Source organism: Xenopus laevis, chromosome 6L (genome assembly GCF_017654675.1).
Source record: "Xenopus laevis strain J_2021 chromosome 6L, Xenopus_laevis_v10.1, whole genome shotgun sequence".
Lineage (NCBI taxonomy): Eukaryota > Metazoa > Chordata > Amphibia > Anura > Pipidae > Xenopus > Xenopus laevis.
The window spans coordinates 96,682,349-96,696,586 of record NC_054381.1 but is presented as its reverse complement, the minus strand read 5'-3'; the positions used below and the strand labels follow the sequence as shown (position 1 = coordinate 96,696,586).

General features: G+C 37.6%; 1 pseudogene; it reads right to left on the bottom strand.

The window, feature by feature from the left end:
• Positions 1 to 10,836: 10,836 nt before the first annotated feature.
• Positions 10,837 to 11,639, bottom strand: LOC108718740 (annotated as a pseudogene).
• Positions 11,640 to 14,238: the final 2,599 nt, after the last annotated feature.

Below are 14,238 nucleotides of genomic sequence, written 5' to 3'. Positions count from 1 at the left end.
CAGAGTCCCCTGGTCCTTTTTATCTCTTGCGCATTTCAAGACTCTGTTACTATTGCCACAGGCCAAAAGCATGAATGGGCACAAAATTAAGACCCTAAGAGACCGTGGATAATGCACTTGCAATAATTTGTAGCTCTGCACCTTGCACAATATTAAAAATCTAGAGCTAGGCGCAGAATGAAGCTCAGTTGCACAAAAAAGAGAGGACTGTACTTGAAACATGCCTTGTGGCCATTTTCACTGCCTGTGATGCCTGAATAATATACAGATGGAGATTGAAGGGGATGCCTGAAAACTGCTAACAGATGCAAGAAAATCACTGGCACACAGGTAATGCTGGCAGGATGAATCCTTGCGAATGTGCGAGTACATTTTGACTGAAAACTGCTAACCCCATGTAAATGCAGAATACTTCAACACAAGTAACACTGTATTGAGAGCAAAGGTGCATTCTGTGAGTGACAACCGCTGCAATTCAGGGCACAAACAGTGGTGCAAGCTACAAAGTGAATGAAACAGTGCACTTTGTACCATTTTTTTTTTTTTAAAAATGTTTGGTTCTTTCAGCAAGTGTCAAGTGTCTTGGACTCCCTCTTTTCTCCTAAAATTTAAGTGTAGTGCATATGTTTTTCTATCTGCATTATTTGGCATTGGATAACGATTTTATACATTTCTGTACTGAACAATATGTTAGTTTCTGTGTATTCATATATGAATTTGTCAGCTGGTACATGTATGAATGTGTGTATGGGTGTGTACCCAAAAGCATTCTCAAAGGACTATGGGAATAGTCATCTATAGCTAACAAGAAACCCCCCTTCTCCAGCCGCTCTCTTACCCACAGCAGGGAAGTAGAGCTCAAGTTGGCACAGGGAGGACAGTGGGTGGAGTTGGATGGGGCAGGCGGAGTCAGGGTGGGAAGTTGGTGGAGGCAGGAAGTGGGCGGGGGGATGGGTATCAGAGTTCGCTGGGTCCCTCTGATTTTTTGCAGGGGGCCGGTGCACTCTAGTTATGCCACTGTTTCACTACCTTGCTTTTCACATTATGTACCCTTGACTCCCACTGATGCTTATCAGGCATGTCCACGCAGTGAATTTTCTGTTCAGTACACTCACAAATATTAATTTCAGAACAGAGGTCCTCCATTTGTCTTTTTAGCAAACAATAAGGTATATCAATGTCCAGGGCCGCCATCAGGGGGAACAGGGGGTACAAGTGTACCGGGCCCGTGCCGGAAGGGGGGCCCGGCAGTGATGACGTTTTTGACATTGCTAAAAACGTGCCGCCTCTTTCCGAAGTACTGACAGCTGAAATGCGGAAGTGCCGAGAATTCAGAAGTCCCGATGTGGCGAAAAGACCCGAAGTCACGAAAACAGTCGAAGTCCTGAAGCCGCGAAAAAAAAACCAAAGTCAACAAAAACAGCCGAAGTTGAAGTCCTGAAATCATGTGTTCACTGTGTGTTTTTTTATATTTTTTAATCCCCTGGTAACCAATGTATTATTTTAATACTCTATAGACCCCTGCCACCAATGTTTTTTAAAAAGTATTTTTTGGGGCCCCAATTTTTTTTCATTTGTAAGGGGGGCCCTGGCGCCAATGTTTTTTTTTTTAACTTATTGGGTGTCCCTGGTCCCCAATAGCTTTTTATAACTTGTGTGTGTGGGGGGTTACCTTTTTTAACACTGATATTTGTGTGGTCTTTTAACTGTGATGTGGAGTGGCCAGGATCTGTGGTGGGGCCTGGGGGCTGGGATGGGCAGGGCCCAGGTGGGCCCGAAAATGTTGTTGTATGGGGCCCCGTGATTTCTAACGGCGGCCCTGCCAATGTCCTAATGATAGAGAGGAATCTTGTACATAAAGACATCACTGACATCAGCAACACAAATCTAGTGACCCTTTAACCCTGAAAATACAATGAAAACAAGTAATAAAATAAAAAAACTTTTTATTTGCAATTAATATACAGTTTAGAAAACAAGCAGAAAATAAAAACCAACCGCCACAGCAATAATCGCAGAGCAAGTTACGAAGATGCAAGCAGAGTTACATTTGAACCTCCAAGAGCTGCCAACTTTATAGCAGGCCTATCCCCAACTTCATGTTAGGGGACTTCTTGGTCATTTTTAAATGTTGCTTTGCTGGATTCTCATCTTCAGCAGGCAAGAGAATTCTGCATTCCTACCGTCAAGCTCACCAACTATAACACTTCTAACAGACTTGTTTTTTATTTTAAATTTAATGTATGTTAAAAGCAGTGCTGCGAACTTGCGGTTAATAATGTTATTAAGTCCCCATCTGCATTATCATGGCCTCAATGAACCTGCATTACCTTGTTGTGGGATCATTAAAAATATAGACCACGTGATACAGTATGTTGCAGTATATTAACTTTTTCCTGCCTTTACCTTGCTGTGTGCTCTTGGAGCCTAATAAATGGACTAACCATTACTGTGTACGGCAAGCATTCAAAAACTCTCCAAATCTCCACATGCACTGCTGCTAGCTTTTTTAGTGACCGGCTCATTCAAGGTATCCCTTATGCATTGTTGGGCCATGTGACACATCATTGGGGATTTAGTTTGCTGCATATGTTGAACTTATACAGCATTTTAGACCACAGCTGTCCTATATGCTTTCCACTGGCACTTTCCAGAGACCATGCTGCCAGTGGAGCTTTTAGGTATATACGGTTTCCAGGTACTGAGCCTCAGGAATAAATACCTAAATACATTCCCAAAGCAGACAACCCACTACCTGAGGTGAAAAGGAAAAAAAGACAGAATCAAAGCAGCAATATTTTTTTGATTGATAGATATGCCCAGTGGAGTTATTTGACATTTCTGCATTTGATACTACTCTCTTCTAAATCTTTTATCTTCATGTTAAGTTTCATACTTTACATGTTTTTATACCTAACAGGAATGAAGGATACTCAGATCAATCCAGGTCATATTTGGGAATGGAATTTAAGAGTTACTCTAACACGTTTAAAAAAATATACCTTATTAATATATTGTGATGTTTAACCTTTTGCTTTGTAAAGGTGGCCATACTAAGGCAGATTTAAGACCAAATCAACGGCTTATGAAGCTGTGCACGGGGCCCAACAACAGTCTGAAAATCAGCCAAATATCAATTGGACAGGTTTGAATCTTGTTGAATAAGGAGAGCATCTACTAATACTGTATATCGAACAGTTAAAGGAGAAGGAAAGCCCCAGGGCGCAAAACCCCTCCCCCCTCCCCTGTGATGCCCCCCTCCCTCCTCCCCCCTGGCCTACCTGTCCCCCTGGGCAAATGCCTCTAACTTGTTACTCACCCCTCTGCGCAGGTCCTGTCCACGGAGTTCGCAGTCGCCATCTTCTCCCACGCGCGTCTTCTTCCTGCTCTGACCGGCGTCTTCTGGCGCATGCGCAGTAGGAACAGGTACCGGTACAGCTCTATTGCGCATGCGCCGAATGTCACGAAGTGAAATCGGAAAACTTCGTGACATTCGGCGCATGTGCAATAGAGCTGTACCGGTACCTGTTCCTACTGCGCATGCGCCAGAAGACGCCGGTCAGAGCAGGAAGAAGACGCGCGTGGGAGAAGATGGCGACTGCGAACTCCGTGGACAGGACCTGCGCAGAGGGGTGAGTAACAAGTTAGGGGCATTTGCCCAGGGGGACAGGTAGGCCAGGGGGGAGGAGGGAGGGGGGGCAACACAGGGGAGGGGGGGAGGGGTTTTGCGCCCTGGGGCTTTCCTTCTCCTTTAAGGCTTTAAACAAGGACTAAAGAGTTCTTATGCAATATAATATAATTAAACAAACAAATATCATATTAGCTATTTTTCTTGTGGCAAAATTTCTAGTCCAGTACATTCAAAATGACTGGCATGCTTTTTATTATTTTAAATTTATTATTTATTTAGAAATGGAAATTCTTCTGGCCAATAAAGTACAGTAAAAAGTAAAAATATATATTTTGATGTCTTCTGCACGTACATTTGAGGGTTTAATAGATGTATATAACATTTAAAAAAAGGCTGTTGGACAAACAAACGTATCCCCTGAAACGTTGTGCAATGTGGATGTGGCATCATGTCTAGCTTTTTTGAATAAATGTTCAAATTGTTTTAGCAAACAAGTGGAACTGAGCATTTTTTGTTTCCATAGGTATTGTTACACTTCAAGTTTATAATTTATCGTTTTTCATAATATTCCGGTCATAACTAACTATTGTGACGGTTTATTAAAGCATAACATTTTCTGCTAATGATCTTATCAGCTACATGACCACTTTGACGAACGATTCACATATCCATGGTTAACGCTATGGGAGGATTCTTTGTGTAGGCTCCAAGATCTAACATTTATATAGGGGGTTATTTACTATGAAGGTATTTACTTTACAAAGTTATCTCATATTTTTATTAAACCAAGCTCGACCAAACTCCCATCCGCGATTTTATCTTATCTATCAATAAAATAACTCGAAAAAGTCTGGTCGGGAAAAAAACTCAATAAAATCTAAAGAAAACCCGAATTGTACAAATTTTTCAGATTTGATGCCCGAATTGGTTTATCAGCCAAAAATCCTGCATTTCTTATCGGATAAAACCCAGTGCAGATCAAGATATCTTCAAATTGTAAAGGGACATCTGCCATTGACTTCTACATGACCTTCGACAGGTTGGCAGATTTTTGGATTCAGACTTCTTGCAGCTTCAGGGGATAATAAATTTAGAAAAAAAATTTTCCTCTAAAAATGTAGGTTTTGCCCAAAAAAACATTAACCAGAAAAAAAAATTATTGAGATTTAGTAAATTACCCCCACAATGATGGCTATAGGTTCCTTTGTTACTTTCGCTAAAGGCAATGATTGTTTAACATTGATAATCTGACCGTCCCATACACTAACCGATTTCATTGTTTCACAACAACAATTTTGTCGGAATGATACGATGGTTCACACCTCATTAATGTAACAATAAGTAGACTATTTTATTGGATTGTGCTAAAAAAAACTGGCTACATAAACTCGCTGAACTACAGTAGGCACACCTACAGTAAATAAATAAAAAAAAGTGATTACCTGTAAACATGTAAGGAAACTTAAGCAAGCACAAAGCTGCAGAGATCATAGCAGACAGTCACTGTATCCTTAATACAGCTGCATAATGGATCAACCACCCATAATACAGGGCATAACATTGTGCTATACAGGTAACCGACAGTAAGGGGCCCATTTACTAAGGGTCAAAGTGAATTAGAAGTGAATTTTCTAATTCAAAAACTTCGAATTTCTAAGTAATTTTTGGGTACTTCGACCATGGAATAGGCCAAAATTCGATTTGAATTGAAAAAGCTTCAAATATTCGACCATTTGAAAATCGAAGTACTGTCTCTTTAAAAAAACGTCGACTTTGACACTTCGCCACCTTAAACCTGCTGAATTGCTATGTTAGCCTATGGGGACCTCCTAGTATTTGTTTTTAGAAGTGAAAGTTTTTTTTTTGAAAATCGGTCAATCGATCGATTAAATCGTTCGATTCAAACACTTCGAAGTTTTAACACTTCGAAATTCGACCCTTAGTAAATTTGCCCCTAAATGTATGTAATGTGGAATTTTCATTGAGTTTCATTGACTATATACAGTATATAAAGTACAAATTTGGCTTACAATCTAGGAAGAATGATAAACATTGGCATCAGACCTACCAAGCTGCAATACAAAAAAAACAGCCTTAGAATATATGTACCAATGTATAAAACCCACCAATACTGCCCATTTTTGGTCCAAACTGACCTACTCTATATGTTCCAGTGTTTTCAGGCTCATTTGGCATTTGTTCAGACATTTTGGACATTGGACATGCTGCTAAATCCATTCAATCACTGATAGTTTTGTCTTATATGTATATGCATTGGCCAGACACATGAATGGTTCTCCCATCTTATTTATTTTTTCAGCAACCTCTAAAAGAGCAGACCTGGGCCTGTATTGGCTTATTTGACTAACAGTTTATGAAGCAAAATTGAGCAATGATTTTCTCAAGCATAAATGAGTTTTTATGTATTATAATAGATTTCAGTATTAGACGTTCTTTTTTTTCAAAAGGAATGTCCTTGAATGCTCCTGTACTTTTAAGTGAAACTGAATGAAACGTAATAATTAACAGTATTCCATTTTCAGAATATGTACAAGAAGGTGATAAATATATACAGTGGAGAATGTGAACACTTGGAAAGTTTACAATTTCCTTGGCTACAAGGCCTACACATATTGAGCCTATACAGTGCCTATACAGTGCACCATTCAAGTTGGTTTGACATTAAAATAATTTTGTTCCATTAAAGTATCAGATGGCTCAGATGTTTTAGATATCAGTCTTGCCAAACCAGTTGTAGACTGTAAGACGTCAACTGTCCTGTTTTCTTCTAGCTTAGAATGAAAAACAAGAAGCAACTAGTTGAAAAGAAGGGGAGTAAAGTGATATTTAATAGTGTTTAATAGAAGAATGAATTTTTCATTTGTTTAGATAATAGATACTAAGCAGTGAACAATAGAAAAAGCATTTATATAAAGGTAAATTATGTTGTTGGGATTATGAGTAATTTGTAAATACAGTACAAATGCCGCATAAATTCTGTGTGTGTATATATATATACTGTATACATAAAATAGGGTATTATTTATCAAAGGTCGGGTTTGTGAGTTTTTTCTACCTCGAATAAACTCACAACTTGAATGTTTGCTTATTTCTGAAAAAACCCGAATGTAAAAAACTTGATTGAAAGTTATAGACTAAAAACTTCAAACCCCAGATGTTCCTGGAATGAAAGACATACCAATATTATCTTTTTTGTTGAAACTGGAGTAAATTATTATGCAGGCTGAGAGGGGGTTCCCAAATGTTTTCATATGACTGTAGGATAGCCTCTAAACTGTATCAGGTACGTGATTACAATCACTAAAACTTTTTCTAACTGAATTGAATCTGGTCCTCTATTCAATAACTTAATTCTTTGAAATTCTAGTTCTAGTTCATCCTTTAAGTTGGGGATACAACTCCTTCTCTGTTTCTGGGCTACCATGCTCCTGCAATGCGCATGTGGAATAGTTGCCACATCATTAGAGGAGCCTGTGTGGGTATGAGGGAATTTGGATATTGTAGGGATGTAGTCTAGAAATCTTAATGGTCATGAGTTTAATGTAACTACAGACCTGTACAGTGCCAAATGACATGATTCAAAACACTGCAAATTATTTGCAGTGGCTTGTATATATATTCTAGAATATATTTTAGAAGAAATAAGCAAGCAGCATATCCTCAGGACAGTATCGTCCAGACTCTCTTTGTTGGACAGTATTTGTCTAATCCATTATGGAGACAAGGTGCAAAGTGTAATGAAAGGGTGCAAAGTACTGTGGTTTTTTTTTGCCATTAATACACCTGCTTTTCTTGGGATTTGACAATGACATATGTAACTCTCTCATTTCCAGGAAAAAAATAAATGCTTGCTTTTCTGAATGCCTTAAAATGTAATTCATATTTTCCATTTCATAGGAAAAAGTTTTGTATTTTGTTTTTAATTTTCAGTTGTCAGTTAGAAGCTATCGTATAATGGGCCACATACAATTCAGTGAGAAAAAATCTCATGGTTTATCAATTGAAAACTCATGGACAAGATTTGAATTGAGGGGGAAAAAAACTTTTCCAGTGTTTTTCTCCATAGATTTCAATAGAGTTTTCCTCTGATAAACCGTGAGATAAGTCCATGAGTTTTCATGTAATAAACCTTTTTCTCACTGAATTGAATCTGTTCCAATATATGATAACCCCTAAACGGACAACTGACAACTAAAACTGTTTAAAAATAAAATATAAAAGAGGCAGGAACTGGTTAAATATAAATACGACTGTATGTTGCATTGTTTTCAATCTTCATCAGATCCCATAAGGATAGACACATTTCAGTATTTTTTTTGTGTTGTGGTCCACACATTTTGTACAGTGGCCACTAGTGAAATCTCACAATCTTGGGGATTAGGACCCATAAGACATTATTTATTTTTCAATACATGCAAATGATGCATTAATAAGTGCAAATGATAAATTAAAAACAAATTCGATAAAATTTGCTACACAACTGAAGTGTTTTTTCTTCACACTCTCTTGCCTCTGTTGGTATCAAATTTAAATAAATGCACATAGTTTAAAAAACTGTTAACACTTCAGAACTCTAACTAAATGAGATGCACATTTGTCTATATAAAGCATGACATTATCCCCATGGCGAATTCTTCAGCAACACAATAAATTAAACTTTTCCTTGAACCGAGTTGCTTTCCTTTGGAAATTATGTCAGCTATTATTTTTATCCACTGGCCTTTTCAAGGTACCGCAAATGGAATATACCATTCTCCAAAGGCTAAAAATAAATATTTGTTGTCTGCTTTGTTCTTTAAAAGGGTACTTATCTCCATAGCCTTTCTTTGTCTCTGTCATATCTTAAAGTGAGGTCATGGATGCCATACAAATGAAGAAGGGTCTGAACTTATGACAGTTTTTCAAGCAGATAATAAAAACATGGCATATGTTAGTTTTAGAAAACAAAAACCAGCCTGTAGCATTTATTTTCCTACATCGTCAGAGACTGTAAAGGTTTTTGCCATTTAGGTCACTGATTTTGTCATTTAGAAAATTAATAATTGATCCAAAATCTCATCATATAAGTGTGAATACAAAGTTTATGCACAGTTTTATACTAACTCTAAGGAGGTCACCTGATACATTAGTAAAGGAACAAAATCCAGTCATTAAAAGCAGCTACAAAAAGACCAGAGCAGCTGTGTAGTATCAAAGCTATGAAACAAGTGACATATCTGCAGAACATAATCATATATGTGCTAGAAATACATCTACAGTTTGGTCCATAAATATTTGGACAGAACTTTTTTTCTAATTTTGGTTCCACAATGAATTTTAAATGAAACAACTCAGATGCAGTTGAACTGCAGACTTTCAGCTTTAATCCAGTGGGTTGAACAAAAAGATGGCATAAAAATGTGAGGAACTAAATTCTTTTTTAACACAATCACTTCATTTCAGGGGCTCAAAAGTAATTGGTCAAATTAAAAAACTGAAAATAAAATGTTCATTTCTAATGCTTGGTTGAAACCCCTTTGCTGGCAATGACAGCCTGAAGTCTTGAACTCATGGACATCACCAGATTCTGGGTTTCCTCCTTTTTAATGCTCTGCCAGGCCTATACTGCAGCGACTTTCAGTTGCTGTTTGTTTGTGGGCCTTTCTGTCCGACGTTTAGTCTTCAACAAGTGAAATGCATGCTCAATTGGGTTCAGATCAGGTGACCGACTTGGTCATTAAAGAATATTCCTCTTCTTTGCTTTAATAAACTCCTGGGTTGCTTTGGCTGTATGTTTTGGGTCATTAGGAAACACCTCCCAATCAATTTGACTGCAATTAGCTGGATTTGGGGAGACACCTCAGATTTCATTCGGCTGCTTCTGTCCTGTGTCACATCATGGATAAACACTAGTGTCCCAGTGCCACTGGCAGCCATGCACGCCCAAGCCCTCACACTGCCTCTGCCATGTTTTATAGAGATGTGGTATGCTTCAGATCATGAGCTGTTCCATGCCTTCTCCATACTTTTTTCTTGCCATCATTTTGGTAGAGGTTGATCTTTATTTCATCTGTCCAAAGAATGTTTTTTTCAGAACTGTGCTGGCTATTTTAGATGTTTTTTTTTTTTTAGCCCAAGTCCAATCTAGCCTTTCTATTCTTGTATTTTTGATGCTTATGAGTGGTTTGCACCTTGCAGTGCACCCTCTGTATTTACTTTCATGCAGTCTTCTCTTTATGGTAGATCGATATGGATATCGATACGCCTACCTCCTGGAGAGTGTTGTTCACTGGTTTGGCTGTTGTGAAGGGATTTCTCTTCACCATGGAAATGATTCTGCGATCATCCACCACTGTTGTCTTCAGTGGACGTCCAGGTCTTTTTGTGTTCTGTGGTCCTATTGACTGAAAGTACCAGTATTTTGGAGAAATTTTGGCAAAAACAAAGCACTTTAATAAAGAAAAGAACCAGAGCTGACTTTTTCCCATAACTTAATAAATATAGTATAACTAAATTACGTTGAATGGAAACGCGCAGGTGGCCATTCCTTTGCAGAACCTTGAACCAAAGCCTGAATGACTGGATCAGTACATGTAAGAACTAAACAGCACAAACATGTTTGCTTGACTACTGAATTACAGTGAAATCAACATATATGGCTGCTATTAAACTTTTAAACATTGTGCTTTCTGTTTAGTATAGAATTAAAAAATGATGTGTTTCAGGAATAACAAGGTTTTCTACAAGGTTTAAATAAAAGGTCTAGTTGTTTTGACCAATTATTCAGTAGATTTGTTTTGCTTAAATGTCTGTTGATATGTTATCACCCTTATGTGTCTGGCTACAACAGCCTCAAAGATGCTGCTCACATACTGTTTTCCAAAAATGTGATGTGGAAAAACAATAAGCCTGCCACAGACATCTGAATAAATAAGGAAATCCTCTATGCCTGTCATGATAGGCACATGCATTAAAACAATCATACTGTATTAAGGGTGTTTTTTTTGTTGTTTTTTTTTAAGATTTCATCTCTGCTTTTATTAAACTCCAGAGCATAACATTCAATATATCCCAGATCATGTTGGATCCAAAAAATTATAATATTAAAAGACGGTATAAAATTTATTTTGAAAAAAGGACAAATGCGTTACAATATGCAGCACAATGTGCAGAATTTTGAAGCTCGTTGAAGTTTTTCTTTTCCTCATTTTACAGCCCAGGTCCAGACAGAGATTTGTTCATAAACTGTTTTTTGACAAAGCATATCCACCACTTGCTGGGTTTGTCACACTTTGTCACAAAGCCTCAAACCTGTCTCCTGCCTAAACTGCTACAAGTAGGCCCTCATTACCTTGTCCTCCTGTTTGTTGGAAGGTTTCACATACATGGCATTTAGGGGGAATCCTGGTTCTCCAGGGATAGGGAAGTTTGTAATCCCCAGCGTATACATTTCCTTCTCTCCCTGTCCTTTAGAATTGCACTTCTGCAGCTTTTTTAATAGTGAGGGGCGAATTTGCGCCGTTTCTGTTCGCCAATAAATTCGCAAAACGGCGCCGGTGTCTTGTTTTTTACGCCGGCGCCCGTTTTTTGGACGCCGGCGCCCGTTTTTGACGCCGGCGTCAGTTCTTTCGGAAAATTTTTTTTGATGCCGGCGAATTTTTGCCGCGAATTCTCATGGGCGTTTCGCGAATTTATTCGCTGGCGGCAAATCGCGCAAATTCGCGCCTGGCGAATAAATCACTAAAATCACTATTTTTTAAGCATTCAGAAATATACAGAGTTATATATATTAATATCCGGTCAGCTTCGTTCTTTATTTCCAAGAAAAAATTTGCCTTAAAGTAATAAATAACTTCATAGATGATATCTGTGTCTTTTGTTTCTCTAGGGGCTGCTCCTTTAAATTGGCTTCTTATGGGCAGCATTGCCATGTTACCAATCAGCTTGGTATCTGGCTCCATAAACATTGAATGGTAGGCTGGCATCTTAACTACCTGTGAATATATGACAGGACTCCCGGAGACCAAACAATGCAGAGTCGGTACTTCCGCTGTCCCACCCTGTCCCACCCTAGACTTCGCAAGCAGGAAGTTGTATTAAGGGTAAGTTTAATGTAATGTCTTGTTTGCCTGCAATGGACTGTTTATTTTACCAAACTTCACTACTTCATAGGAAGAGTTAGTTGGTCAATGACATTCTTTATTAACAGATTAAATGATTTCCTCACCCAGGACTGAAGTTAAGTCATCTGCTTTGATATAATCTTACTTTATAACGCTGCTTTCATTGCATAGAATAATAGGAACTGATGTCATAAGTAAAACTCCAGACTTCAAGAGCGATAAAAGATCAGGATTTAAAAATATCCCTTCCTAAGTGCGGGTTAGGTCATTAATGATTCAGTAAAATGGACTGACTCACCTGTGTTTTACTCAGGGTAAATCTAAACCTAATAATGGTAAAGCCCTACAAAGTTGGACTCTATTATGTATTTTTACAAAGGAAAAAAGAAAGATCTTGATTTGTAAGATTAAGTTAATACAGGTTTTGGATGTTCTTTTTTAGTTGAAAGGATAATAGTGGTAAACATATTTAATTTCCTCTCATTTTGAAAAGCATAGCAAGCAGAGTGCCAGAGTAAATGCACATATTGTGCTTAAGGTTGGGTAAGTTTGGGAGATGCATAACAACTGGATGCTGAAAACTCCACTGGAGGGAGCAAGAGTTATATGAGTTCAGAGCTAAAATGTGTAATTTGTGGACTGGTGTTTTTTTAAGGTTTTGAAACATTGCAGCTCTCTTTCAATGATCTATGTATATGTGAAGTCTTAACTCTTGGAAATGAAGCTTCATTAATAAGTTCGATATTGCATTTTTCAATACATTGTTTTTATTATATTTTTATTATATATATATATATATATATATATATATATATATATATGGCGTTATGTAACCAATGAGTAGAGGCGAGACTGATGCGCTTGACACCACTGGCGTAATACACTCCTACCGAATACAGGCTAAGACCGCTGTCACGATAAGGGAGAATAACAGGACTGCACACCAAGTACACGCTCCGTATCTGCGAAGGAGGCGATAGCAATGGAGGTAAGAGGTAAGTGCTTCACAGATGACATACGGCACGAGCAGACCGCAAACACCGGATTTTCCCTGTATAGGGAGGATCGGTGGAACGCGGGTTTGATTTTACTAGATCTGCACTACCTTATGGCAGCAGATTCTTTTTTAGCGTCACTAATGGTTGGGTATAGTTTGTTATCACTGTCTCACACGTATTATGGCATTATTTGCTGTTCACGGGCAGGAAGAGTCACGCATATTTAACTATTACGGCAACAATTACGTCACGAAAAGGGGTTAACCTTTGCACTATCAAGCTGTACACGTCACTTCATGGTTTGGCCGGTTTTTTGGCTATTTAAACTTGTATGTTTGTACACGATATTTTTTACTCCTGAAGACGGCTCGAGCTACAGAGCCGAAACGTTGAAAATAAATTTTGACACTTTGTCTTTATATTAAGCCCTGGTTGGTGCGGTTTGTTCTTCTAACTAATAATATATATATATATATATATATATATATATATATATATATATATATATATATATATATATATATATATATATATATATATTATACATATTAATTTGTGACTGAAGTAATAATCATTATAATATACAAGAGCTGTGAAAATCCTATCAATTATATCCTTAGAAATGGTGCTTAGTCATGTCAACAGTTATAATTGGTGCATAGTAATGTAATTTGAATCACATGACTCACTGAAACTTGTCATGTATCCCCTGTTATAAAATATGAGGATATTAAAAGTTTACATGATGTGCCATGACCTGTATAAAAGAACACAGTCTTCAACCTTGTGCCTTTATATGGGCATGAAACTCTGCAGTGACTTATAAAATCCTTATATTTTATAATAGGGGCGACATTATTCCCTGCATATTGTGACAATTAAAGTGTTACTAGTATTCAATGAGTAGTCAATCATGAAATAACAAGACAGAATTCATACAAGTCACAGGGTGTTGAGGAGATTACTTATTACTTTTCACTGCTGTAAACATTTCAGTGTATGTGTATTCTTGAAGAAAAAAATGAATAACTCATCTTTGAAAATGGATTATCGTATTAAACTATATCAGTTGGCTGTTCTGATACAGACATGGAATTTCGTTATCAATTCTGATGATCTCTGTCTTTCTGTTGCATGAACTTTTTAAAGGGCTGGTTCACCTTTAAGTTAACTTTTAGTATGTTACAGAATGGATGGCCCATTCTAAGCAACGTTTCAATTAGTCATCAATTTTTAAAATTTCTAAAACATCAATTTTTAAAATTTCTAAAACTTCTTCTGCCTCTTTTGCTGCTTTCAAATGGGGGTCAATGCTCTGTAACTGCAACTTTTTGTTGTTCATCTTTTCAGGCCCTCTCCTATTCATATTCCAGTCTCTTATTCAAATCAGTGCATGATTGCTAGGGTAATTTTGACCCCAGAAACCAGATTGCAAAATAGAGAGCTGCTTAACAAAAAGCTAAATAACTCCAAAACCACAAATAAT